The 13,299-nt window shown below is 45.1% G+C and overlaps 1 long non-coding RNA gene across 1 annotated transcript in view; it reads left to right on the top strand.

Moving 5' to 3' along the window:
* Positions 1–5,830: 5,830 nt before the first annotated feature.
* Positions 5,831–13,299, top strand: part of LOC141098783 (uncharacterized) — an 81,752-nt gene continuing 74,283 nt past the window's right edge. The window contains exon 1 of the long non-coding RNA XR_012234357.1: positions 5,831–5,959. This is a non-coding gene — a long non-coding RNA (uncharacterized lncRNA). The remainder of the gene's footprint in view (positions 5,960–13,299) is intronic.

The raw sequence follows: 13,299 nt of genomic DNA, 5'->3' as shown, positions 1-13,299 counted from the left end.
CTTCTGGTACTGCACCATTTTAGTACACCTGTCTGCCTCTGGAAGAAGAGATTGAAAGGTCCTCTTGTAGCGTGGGTCTAGAAATGTCACCAACCAGTAATGACTGTCACCCAAAATTTGGAGAATATGAAGGTCACAGAAAAAAGGCAACGCAACATAAAGTCAGCCATGCATGCCAGACTGCTAACAGGAAAGACTTCTGTGTCCTCACCAAGAGGATGACTGACCATGCTCTCTTCCTCCTCCTCCTCCTCCCTTTCCTCCATCCATGCTGAACAGACAGTATGACAGTTGTGCTTGTAGTACCATCTATAGAGCATGAAACTAGCTCCTGTTCTTCCTCCTCCTTCCTCATTGTCAACCAATCCGCGTTGGGATGACATGAGGCTGGGCTGTGTGTAAACACCCTGTATGGTTCCTTGCTCCGTCTCATCGTGCTCCACCTGCAATGCATCCTCTTTCATTGTGAGCAGAGAGCTTTTCAGAATACAGAGAAGTGATGGTGATGCTAATTATGCCATCTCCTCTCATTGTCTTGGTGGACTACTCAAAGATTTGTAGGATGGTAAATATGTCTGACATCCATGTCCACTCCTGAGGTCTTATGTGTGGAGTCTGATCTGTATACCGATGGCCTTGTTGATGCTGGTAGTCAACAATTCCCCTCTTCTGCTCACAAATACTTTCCAACATATGCAGTGTAGAGTTCTAGTGCGTGGGGTCATCACACACCAGTCGGTGAACCGGAAACTGCAAACGCTGCTGAAGCACAGCAAGGGCAGCTGAAGCTGTAGCTGACTTTCTAAAATGGGCACACAGGTGGCATACTTTCACAAGCAAAACCGGCAGCTCCGGGTAGCTTTTGAGAAATCGTTGAACAACGAGGTCAAGCACATGGGCCAGGCATGATACATGTGTGAGGTCCCCTCGCCTCAGAGCCACCATTGTCAGACACGACTATGCCTGGTTGTAGGTTCAGTGGTGTCAGCCACAGATCTGCCTGCTCTTTCCGAGCTGTCCACAACTCTTCAGCATTGTGCGATTTGTCACCTAAGCATATTAGCTTCAGCACAGCCTGTTGCCGCTTGGCTGAGGCACTGCTGCAGCGCTTCCAGCTTGGGACTGATGTCGTCATTTCGGAGATGGAGGCTGAAGAGGAGGAGAAGGAGGTGCAGGAGCTGTAGACTGTGGGGGCAACCATGCTTGACGTGAGGCCTTCAATTCTCGGCGTCGGGAGGACGTGTTCCATCCCATGTTCTGACTGGTTCCCAGCTTCCACTATGTTAAACCAGTGTGCCATCAGCAAGATGCACTGTCCCTGCCCACAAGCACTTGACCATGTGTCTATGGTTAGGTGGACTTTCCCAGTAACAGCATTGTTGAGGGCACAGCTAATGTTGTGGGACACGTGCATGTGTAATGCCTGGGCGGCACACCCGGATAGTGGTGGCTGGGGACCGAGTGCGTTGGGATGGCTGCTGCCATCAGGTTGTGGAAAGCTTCTGTTTCTACAAGCCTAAAAGGCAAAATTTCGAGCGCAAGCAGACGAGAAATATGTATTTAGTACTGTGGCCTGTGGGGCATTGGCTGTGTTTTTCCGCTTGCGTTCCAATGACTGGGGTATGGACAACTGAAGGCTGAGCTGGGACAAGAACGTGCTTCATGATGGTGCTAGTTGAGCGTGGGCAATGACAGGTGCAGGGCAGGAGGCATCTTCGCATGCACCATGGACAGGGGATTGGCTTGCACTCACAACAGTTGAAGAAGCAGTGGTGTAACCCGCTGACACTGTTCCTGGATCCTGGGGTTTGGCCCACAAAGTCGGGTACTTTGCTGCCATGTTCCTGATCATGCTGGTGTTGGCCAGGCTGGTAGTTTTGCTGCCACTACTGGTGCGGGCATGGCAGGTGGTGCAAATGGCCTGTTTGGGGTTATCGGCAGAGTCTTTAAAAAAACAGACAGACTTGGGAAGACATAACAGTTGTACTGCCAACTTCCGTTGTGTTGGTGTTACGAGGAATGGTTGCTTGCCTTCTGTCTGTGGCCACCACACCTCTTCTTCCTGTTAATTGGAATGCTACACCTCCCTCCCCCTGTGTGCTGCTGTCCTCGATCTGCATGTCTTCCTGCCAGGTTGGGTCAGTTACTATATCATCCACCACCTCGTCTTCCACTTCTACACCCTGGTCCTCCTCCTGACTTTCTGGCAATTGTTTCTCATCGTCCACCTCTTGTGACACGTTTCCACCGTTGTCTTCGTGTGACCATAACTGCTCAAATATTTGGGCATCACTACATGCAATCTCATCTTGCCCTGATTCACGTGGACCGTGAATCTATACATGCAAAAGTGAACAGCTCTTCGGAGAGTCCAAGTGTAGGATCAGTTGTCTCCGGGCACACGGCATAGTGGAAGGAAGGAGGATCAGGGTGAGGAACATATGGACCAGACTTACGGCTACTTTGACTTGACCATGTGGGAGACAGGGTAGTGGTGGCAAAATGACTGGAAGCATTATTTGCTATCCAATCAACAATCTTTTAACATTGCTCTGAGTCCAATAGTTGTGTGCTGCTGCGGTGCCCTGGTAATTGGGACAGGAAGGTCAAGCGAGAGGATGTGGGTGTTTATTGTGGCCCAATTTCAGCTTGCCCATGTCCTCGGCCTCTGCATGCACCATCACGTCCACTTCTCCGGCCCTTGCCACGAGCCTTGCCTATTTTAAATGGACTACAATATTTTCCATGTTCACTACAAGTGGCTGAATTTGGAGCGAACTTATATGTGATCCATGTGCGGGAAAACCACAGTTTAAAATATCTGGCCTGTAGGTAACAATTTTTTTTTCAGCAAACTGGTGTCAATAACTAGGCTAAAACATAGGAAAAACAGCTGAATGGAGGCTTCAAATGCCACAATTTGTAGCCCACAGATAGATGAGGCGTGTGACGGAGATACACAGATTGCCAAAGGCATATAAATCCCTAACTAAGGACCCTAAAAATTAACTTTTATTAAGTGCTTCATAATGGAAATAAGTGATTAAAATTTGCATTAACAGTGTGCTAATACCGGGCCAGGAGTGAACTAGTAACAAGACTAATCTCTGATAAATTGCTCATAGCCCTAATCATATCCACTGTCAGCATCCAGTATCCAATGACTAATGCTGTTAAAATTGCTCCTAAAGCCTCCCCAACATGTTTCAACAGCTACCGAGTATCATCACTATTTCTGGTTTATTTATTTGTGATTTGTGTCTGATTTCCCGTCGTCCTGTTGTCTGATTGGAGCTTTGTTCTTATATTTTGTTCTGTTGTGTCTGATCCTGTAACGCATTGCAGTTGTGCCATGTGATGTCTCCACTTCAATTGCATCTCAGCTGTTTCATTTTTGTTTCATCTAAAACAGTGACCTTCAGAGCTGAAATCACGAAGATTCGTCACTGTCAAATATTTCTAGACCTAACTGTATTTAAATGGCTGATTTTAATTAAGACAAAAACATTATTATTCAAGTATAGTGTTTTGCATATAGGGTGCACTGGAGTAATATACACAAAATTCATTAAACGGATTTTGTCATCAATATATGACATTGTTTAAATCAGGATTTTGTGCTAAATCTATTTTTGTAAACATTTTTGCAATTTTTTCCCATATCACAATCTTGATGAACCCCTTAACGACCACCGATACGCCTTTTAACGGCGATAGTTAAGGGTACTTAAACCACAGTGCCGAATTAACGGCGCTGTGGAAAAAGTGTATAGCCGAGACCCCAGAGAACATGATTCGGGTTGGTTTTTACCGACCCCGGTTTTGTGATCGCCGTTATTAATCGTATAACAGCAACCGCAAAAAAAAGTCCGAAGTGCACATCAGAGGAGAGAGAAGTAGGGTCGCTGATCCCCCTCTGGTACCTCCTGGTGGTCCTTGACCCGCATGCTTCTCCCCATGGGCGTCGCCATCTTCTTCCGGGAAAAAAATGGCAGGCGCATGCGCAGTGCGCCCATCAAGATCTGCCAGCCGGCACCCGGCAACAATAGGAAGATTTTTCCTATAAATAAAGTAAATAACCCCCCTTTATCAATGATGAAATAAAGAAAATATATTTATTTTCATTTTTCCATTAGGGTTAGGGATTGTGTTAGGGTTGGGGTTAGGGTTGGAATTAGGGTTAGGATTAGGGTTGGAATTAGGGATAGAGTTGGAATTAGGGTTATGGTTGGGATTAGGGTTAGGGATGGGATTAGGGTTAGGATTAGGGTTAGGGTTGGGATTAGGGTTAAGGTTGAGATTAGTGATAGGGGTGTGTTGGGGTTAGGTTTGTGGTTTGCTTATAGCTAAGGTTGGGATTAGGGATAGAGTTGTGGTTAGGGTTGGAATTAGGGTTAGCAATGTGGTTAGGGTTATGGTTAGGGTTGGGATTAGGGTTAGGGGTGTCTTGGGGTTAGCGTTGTGGATAGAGTTATGGTTAGGGTTGAGATTAGGGTTAGGGGTGTTTTGGGGTTAGGCTTGTGGTTATAGTTATGGTTAGGGTTTGGATTAGGGTTAGAGGTGTGTTCGGGTTAGGGTTGGAGTTAGAATTGAGGGGTTTCCACTATTTAGGCACATCAGGGGGTCTCCAAACGCAACATGGCGCCACCATTGATTCCAGCCAATTTTGCATTCTAAAAGTCAAACGGTGCTCCCTTCCGAGCTCCGAAGTGTGCCCAAACTGTGTTTTACCCCAACATATGGGGCATCAGCATACTCAGGACAAATTGCACAAAAACTTTAGGGGTCTAATTTTTCTTGTTACACTTGGGAAAATAAAAAATTGGGGGCTAAAAAATCATTTTATGGGAAATTTTTATTTTTTATTTTCATGGCTCTGCGTTATAAACTTTTATGAAGCACTTGGGGGTTCAAAGTGCTCACCACACATCTAGATAAGCTCCTTGGGGTGTCTAGTTTCCAAAATGGGGTCACTTGTGGGGGTTTCTACTGTTTAGGCACATCAGGTGCTCTTCAATCGTAACAGGACGCCCAAAGACCATTACATCAAAGTCTGCATTCAAAAACAGCGCTCCTTCCCTTTCGAGCTTTGCCATGCGCCCACACAGTGCTTCCCCCCACATATAGGGTATCAGTGTGTACTCAGCACAAATTGCACATCAACTTTTGTGGTCCAATTTCTCCTGTTAGCCTTGGGTAAATAAAAAATAGCGGGCTAAAAAAATCATTTTTGAGGAAAAAAAAGATTTTTTATTTTCATGGCTCTGCATGATAACTTCTGTGAAACACTTGGGGGTTCAAAGTGCTCAACACTAGTGTTGAGCGATACCGTCCGATACTTAAAAGTATCGTATCGGATGGTATCGGCCGATCTAAAAAAAATATCGGGTATCGCCGATTCCGATACCGGAAGTCCCATTCAAGTCTATGGGACTTCCGGTATCGGAATAAGAAAAACCCTATTTTTGCCTTGTACAGCCTCTCTGGGGTCTGTACGGGCCTTTCGGGGGGCTGTGCCGGCCTGCTGGGGGGTCTGTGCAGGCCTGCCGGTGGTCTGTGCAGGCTCCGGGGGGGCTGTGCCGGCCTGCCGGTGGTCTGTGCAGGCTCCAGTGGTCTGTGTCGGCCTGCCGGGGGGCTGTGCCGGCCTGCCGGTGGTCTGTGCAGGCTTCGGGGGTCTGTGCCGGCCTGCCGGGGAGCTGTGCAGGCTCCGGTGGTCTGTGCCAGCCTGCCGGGGGGCTGTGCCGGCCTGCCGGTGGGCTGTGCAGGCTCCGGGGGTCTGTGCAGGCTCCAGGGGTCTGTGCAAGCATCGTCCGATGGGACTACAAGTCGCATCGGGCGATGCCTGCTACCATGACAGTGATTGACACATTAGCCAATGATGGGACAGTAGTAGTTTTTTTATTTTGATATTTATTCCTCAAGGGGACAATGGCTTCGGGGATCAAAGTGACAAGTGACGGTGAGTATGTACTCTATGTTATATGTACTGTATGTCTATATGTATGTATTGTATGTAGTATATACTGTATGTATGTTGCATGCATGTAGTATATATGCAGTATATACAGTGGGGCAAAAAAGTATTTAGTCAGTCAGCAATAGTGCAAGTTCCACCACTTAAAAAGATGAGAGGCGTCTTTAATTTACATCATAGGTAGACCTTAACTATGGGAGACAAACTGAGAAAAAAAAATCCAGAAAATCACATTGTCTGTTTTGTTTTCATTTTATTTGCATATTATGGTGGAAAATAAGTATTTGGTCAGAAACAAAATTTCATCTCAATACTTTGTGATATATCCTTTGTTGGCAATGACAGAGGTCAAACGTTTTCTGTAAGTCTTCACAAGGTTGCCACACACTGTTGTTGGTATGTTGGCCCATTCCTCCATGCAGATCTCCTCTAGAGCAGTGATGTTTTTGGCTTTTCGCTTGGCGACACGGACTTTCAACTCCCTCCAAAGGTTTTCTATAGGGTTGAGATCTGGAGACTGGCTAGGCCACTCCAGGACCTTGAAATGCTTCTTACGAAGCCACTCCTTCGTTGCCCTGGCGGTGTGCTTTGGATCATTGTCATGTTGAAAGACACAGCCACGTTTCATCTTCAATGCCCTTGCTGATGGAAGGAGGTTTGCACTCAAAATCTCACGATACATGGCCCCATTCATTCTTTCATGTACCCGGATCAGTCGTCCTCGCCCCTTTGCAGAGAAACAGCCCCAAAGCATGATGTTTCCACCACCATGCTTTACAGTAGGTATGGTGTTTGATGGATGCAACTCAGTATTCTTTTTCCTCCAAACACGACAAGTTGTGTTTCTAACAAACAGTTCCAGTTTGGTTTCATCAGACCATAGGACATTCTCCCAAAACTCCTCTGGATCATCCAAATGCTCTCTAGCAAACTTCAGACGGGCTCGGACATGTACAGGCTTAAGCAGTGGGACACGTCTGGCACTGCAGGATCTGAGTCCATGGTGGCGTAGTGTGTTACTTATGGTAGGCCTTGTTACATTGGTCCCAGCTCTCTGCAGTTCATTCACTAGGTCCCCCCGCGTGGTTCTGGGATTTTTGCTCACCGTTCTTGTGATCATTCTGACCCCACGGGGTGGGATTTTGCGTGGAGCACCAGATCGAGGGAGATTATCAGTGGTCTTGTATGTCTTCCATTTTCTAATTATTGCTCCCACAGTTGATTTCTTCACTCCAAGCTGGTTGGCTATTGCAGATTCAGTCTTCCCAGCCTGGTGCAGGGCTACAATTTTGTTTCTGGTGTCCTTTGACAGCTCTTTGGTCTTCACCATAGTGGAGTTTGGAGTCAGACTGTTTGAGGGTGTGCACAGGTGTCTTTTTATACTGATAACAAGTTTAAACAGGTGCCATTACTACAGGTAATGAGTGGAGGAAAGAGGAGACTCTTAAAGAAGAAGTTACAGGTCTGTGAGAGCCAGAAATCTTGATTGCTTGTTTCTGACCAAATACTTATTTTCCACCATAATATGCAAATAAAATGAAAAAAAAACAGACAATGTGATTTTCTGGATTTTTTTTCTCAGTTTGTCTCCCATAGTTGAGGTCTACCTATGATGTAAATTACAGACGCCTCTCATCTTTTTAAGTGGTGGAACTTGCACTATTGTTGACTGACTAAATACTTTTTTGCCCCACTGTATGTAGTATGCATGTTGCATGCATGTGGTATATATGTAGTATGTATGTAGCATGTATGTAGTATGTTGCATGTATGTAGTATGTATGTTGCATGTATGTAGCATGTAGTGTGTATGTTGCATGTATGTAGCATGTAGTATATATGTAGTATGTATGTTACATGTAGTATATATAGTATATATGTAGTATGCATGTTGCATGCTTGTAGTATATATGTTGTATGTATGTTGCATGCATGTAGTATATATGTATTATGTATGTAGTATGTATGTAGCATGTATGTAGTATGTATGTAGCATGTAGTATATATGTAATATGTATGTTGCATGTAGTATATATAGTATATATGTAGTATGCATGTAGTATATATGTTGTATGTATGTTGCATGCATGTAGCATATATGTATTATGTATGAAGTATGTAGCATGTATGTAGTATGTAGCATGTATGTAGCATGTAGTATATATGTAGTATGTATGTTACATGTAGTATATATAGTATATATGTAGTATGCATGTTGCATGCATGTAGTATATATGTTGTATGTATGTTGCATGCATGTAGTATGTATCATGCATGTAGTATGCATGTTGCATGTAGTATGTATGTTACATGTAGTATATATGTAGTATGCATGTTGTATGTATGTAGCATGTATGTAGCATGTATGTAGCATGTAAATTTTTTTTTTTTTTTTTTTTTACATTCAACACATTAGCCGGATGATGGGACTACTACTGTCCAATCATTGGCTAATGTGTCAATCACTGTCATGGTAGCAGGCATCGCCCGATGGGACTTGTAGTCCCATCGGACGATGCCTGCACAGACCCCCGGAGCCTGCACAGACCACCGGCAGGCCGGCACTGCCCCCCGGAGCCTGCACACACCACCGGCAGGCCGGCACAGCCCCCCAGCAGGCCGGCACAGACCACCGGCAGGCCGGCACAGACCACCGGAGCCTGCACAGCCCCCCCGGCAGGCCGGCACAGCCCCCCCGGCAGGCCGGCACAGACCCCCGGAGCCTGCACAGACCACCGGCAGGCCGGCACAGCCCCCCGGCAGGCCGGCACAGACCACCGGAGCCTGCACAGACCACCGGCAGGCCGGCACAGACCCCCGGACAGTCGGCACAGCCCCCCGAATGCCCGAACTGACAGACAGCGCATCATGATGACGTCATTTCGGCAGCCAGTCAGAGCCACAAAAGTGGCTCATTGCATTTTCGACTTCCGATTCCGGTATCCGATACGAAAAAAGTATCGGTACTCGGTATCGGATTTCCGATACGGCAAATATCGGCCGATACCCGATACTTGCGGTATCGGAAAGCTCAACACTACTCAACACACATCTAGATAAGTTCCTTAAGGGGTCTAATTTCCAAAATGGGGTCACTTGTGGGGGTTTTCACTGTTTAGGCACATCAGAGGCTCTCCAGACGCGACATGGCCTCCAATCTCAATTCCAGCCAATTCTGCATTTAAAAAGTCAAACGCGCTCCTTCCCTTCTGAGCTCTGCCGTGCGCCCAAACAGTGGTTTACCCCCACATATGGGGTACCGGTGTACTCAGGACAAATTGCACAACAACTTTGGTGGTCTAATTTCTTCTGTTACCCTTGTGAAAATAAAAATTTGGGGGCGAAAATATCATTGTTGTGGAAAAAATATTTATTTTCACAGCTCTACGTTATAAACTTCTGTGAAGAACTTGGAGGTTCAAAGTGCTCAGCACTAGAGTTGAGCGATACCGTCCGATACTTCAAAGTATCGTATCGGATGGTATCGGCCGATCTTTAAAAAAAGTATCGGCATCGCCGATTCCGATACCGGAAGTCCCATTCAAGTCTATGGGACTTCCGGTATCGGAATAAGAAAAACCCTTTCCTGCCCTTGTACAGCCTCTCTGGGGTCTGTACGGGCCTTTCGGGGGGCTGTGCCGGCCTGCCAGGGGGTCTGTGCAGGCTCCGGTGGTCTGTACTGGCCTGCCGGGGGGCTGTGCAGGCTCCGGTGGGCTGTGCCGGCCTGCCGGGGGGCTGTGCCGGCCTGCCGGGGGGCTGTGCAGGCTCCGGGGGGCTGTGCCGGCCTGCCGGGGGGCTGTGCAGGCTCCGGGGGGCTGTGCCGGCCTGCCGGGGGGCTGTGCCGGCCTGCCGGTGGTCTGTGCAGGCTTCGGGGGTCTGTGCAGGCATCGTCCGATGGGACTACAAGTCCCATCGGGCGATGCCTGCTACCATGACAGTGATTGACACATTAGCCAATGATGGGACAGTAGTAGTCCCATCATCCGGCTAATGTGTTAAATGTAAAAAAAAAAAAAAAAAAAAAAAAATTACATGCTACATACATACAACATGCATACTACATACATGCTACATTCATACTACATACTACATACATGCTACATTCATACTACATAAATACTACATGCAACATACATACTACATATATACTACATACATACTACATATATACTACATGCATGCTACATACATACTACATGCTACATACTACATACATACTACATGCATGTTACATACATACTACATGCTACATACATACTACATATATACTACATGCATGCTACATACATACTGCATGCTACATACATACTACATATATACTACATGCATGCTACATACATACTACATATATACTACATGCATGCTACATACATACTGCATGCTACATGCATGCTACATACATACTACATACATACTACATACATACCACATACATACAATACATTCATACAATACATACATAGACATACAGTACATATAACATAGAGTAACATACTTACCAATACTTGTCACATTGTTCCCCGAAGCCATTGTCTTTCCGGAATAAATATTAACATAACAAACCACAAAAATACTCACCCACGATCCGAAGCAGTCCACGAGTGTGTCCCACGACGATCTTGGGTAGAGAACGGCAGCATCAGATGATGCTGCCGTTCTCTACGGGCTGCAGGAATCCAATGACGGAAGGTAGGTATCCTTCCGCACTGTATTCCTCCGCCACTTAAAAAAAAAAAAGTCCCTAGTCTCACTTTATGCCATTGCTGTGTGGGAATTTCCCACGCAGCAATGGCATAAAGTGAGACTAGGGACTTTTTTTTTTTTAAGTGGCGGAGGAATACAGTGCGGAAGGATACCTACCTTCCGTCATTGGATTCCTGCAGCCCGTAGAGAACGGCAGCATCATCTGATGCTGCAGTTCTCTACCCAAGATCGTCGTGGGACACACTCGTGGACTGCTTCGGATCGTGGGTGAGTATTTTTGTGGTTTGTTATGTTAATATTTATTCCGTAGACGACAATGGCTTCGGGGAACAATGTGACAAGTATTGGTAAGTATGTTACTCTATGTTATATGTACTGTATGTCTATGTATGTATTGTATGAATGTATTGTATGTATGTAGTATATATGTGGTATGTATGTAGTATGTATGTAGCATGCAGTATGTATGTAGCATGCATGTAGTATATATGTAGTATGTATGTAGCATGCATGTATGTGGTATGTATGTAGCATGTAGTATGTATGTGGTATGTATGTAGCATGTAGTATGTATGTAGCATGCATGTAGTATATATGTAGTATGTATGTATGTATGTAGCATGTAGTATGTATGTAGCATGCATGTAGTATGTAGCATGCATGTAGTATATATGTAGTATGTATGTAGCATGCATGTAGTATATATGTAGTATGTATGTAGCATGTATGTATGTGGTATGTATGTAGCATGTAGTATGTATGTAGCATGCATGTAGTATATATGTAGTATGTATGTATGTATGTAGCATGTAGTATGTATGTAGCATGCATGTAGTATGTAGCATGCATGTATTATATATGTAGTATGTATGTAGCATGCATGTAGTATATATGTAGTATGTATGTAGCATGTATGTATGTGGTATGTATGTAGCATGTAGTATGTATGTAGCATGCATGTAGTATATATGTAGTATGTATGTATGTATGTAGCATGTAGTATGTATGTAGTATATATGTGGTATGTATGTAGTATGTATGTAGCATGCATGTAGTATGTATGTAGCATGCATGTAGTATATATGTAGTATGTATGTAGTATGTATGTGGTATGTATGTAGCATGTAGTATGTATGTAGCATGCATGTAGTATGTATGTAGCATGCATGTAGTATGTATGTAGCATGCATGTAGCATGTATGTAGCATGCATGTAGCATGTATGTAGTATGTAGCATGTATGTAGTATGTATGTGGTATGTATGTAGCATGTAGTATGTATGTAGCATGCATGTAGTATATATGTAGTATGTAGTATGTATGTGGTATGTATGTAGCATGCAGTATGTATGTAGCATGTAGTATGTATGTAGCATGCATGTAGTATGTATGTAGTATTTTTTTTTTTTTTTTTTTTTTTTTTTTTAACATTTAACACATTAGCCGGATGATGGGACTACTACTGTCCCATCATTGGCTAATGTGTCAATCACTGTCATGGTAGCAGGCATCTCCCGATGGGACTTGTAGTCCCATCGGACGATGCCTGCACAGACCCCCGAAGCCTGCACAGACCACCGGCAGGCCGGCACAGCCCCCCGGCAGGCCGGCACAGCCCCCCGGAGCCTGCACAGACCACCGGCAGGCCGGCACAGACCCCCACAGGGTGCACAGCCCCCCGGCAGGCCGGTACAGACCCCGGGCAGTCCACACAGCCCCCCGGCAGGCCGGCACAGCCCCCCGGCAGGCCGGCAGAGACCCCCGGAAGGCCCGAAATGACGGCGCATCATGATGCGCACACACCGCGCATCATGATGACGTCAGTCTGTCAATCAACTTTGAACTTCCGATTCCGATGCCGAATTCCGATATTGAAAAAATATCGGAAGTCGGTATCGGAATTCCGATACAGCAAGTATCGGCCGATACCCGATACTTGCGGTATCGGAATGCTCAACACTACTCAGCACACATCTAGATAAGTTCTAGTTTCCAAAATGGGGTCGCTTGTTGGGGATTTCCACTGTTTAGGCACATCAGGGGTTCTCCAATCGGGACATGGTGTCCGATCTCAATTCCAGCCAATTCTGCATTGAAAACGTCAAACGGCGCTCCTTCCGTTTCAAGCCCTGCTGTGCACCCAAACAGAGGTTAACCCCCACATATGGGGTATCGGCGTATTTGCACAACAAATTTTGTGGTTCGTTTTCTCTTTTTACACTTGTGAAAATAAAAAAAAATTGGTTCTGAAGTAAAATGTTTGTAAAAAAAATGTTAATTTTTTCCTTTCACATTGCTGCAGTTCATGTGAAGCACATAAAGGGTTAATAAACTACTTGAATGTGGTTTTCAGCACAGTGAGGGGTGCAGTTTTTAGAATGGTGTCATTTTGGGGTATTTTCTGTCATATTATCCCCTCAAAGTGACTTCAAATGTGAGGTGGTCCCTAAAAAAATGGTTTTGTAAATTTTGTTGTAACAATGAGATATCGCTGGTCAACTTTTAACCATTATAACTTCCTAGCAAAAAAAAAAAAATTGTTCCAAAATTGTGCCACTGCTGATGTAAAGTAGACATGTGTGAAATGTTATTTATTAAGTATTTTGTGTGACATACAGTACA

This window comes from Dendrobates tinctorius, unplaced genomic scaffold, assembly GCF_039654945.1.
Source record: "Dendrobates tinctorius isolate UK_male_01 unplaced genomic scaffold, ASM3965494v1 ptg000095l, whole genome shotgun sequence".
NCBI classification, from domain to species: Eukaryota; Metazoa; Chordata; class Amphibia; order Anura; family Dendrobatidae; genus Dendrobates; species Dendrobates tinctorius.
This window is presented reverse-complemented; position numbering and strand designations above follow the sequence as displayed.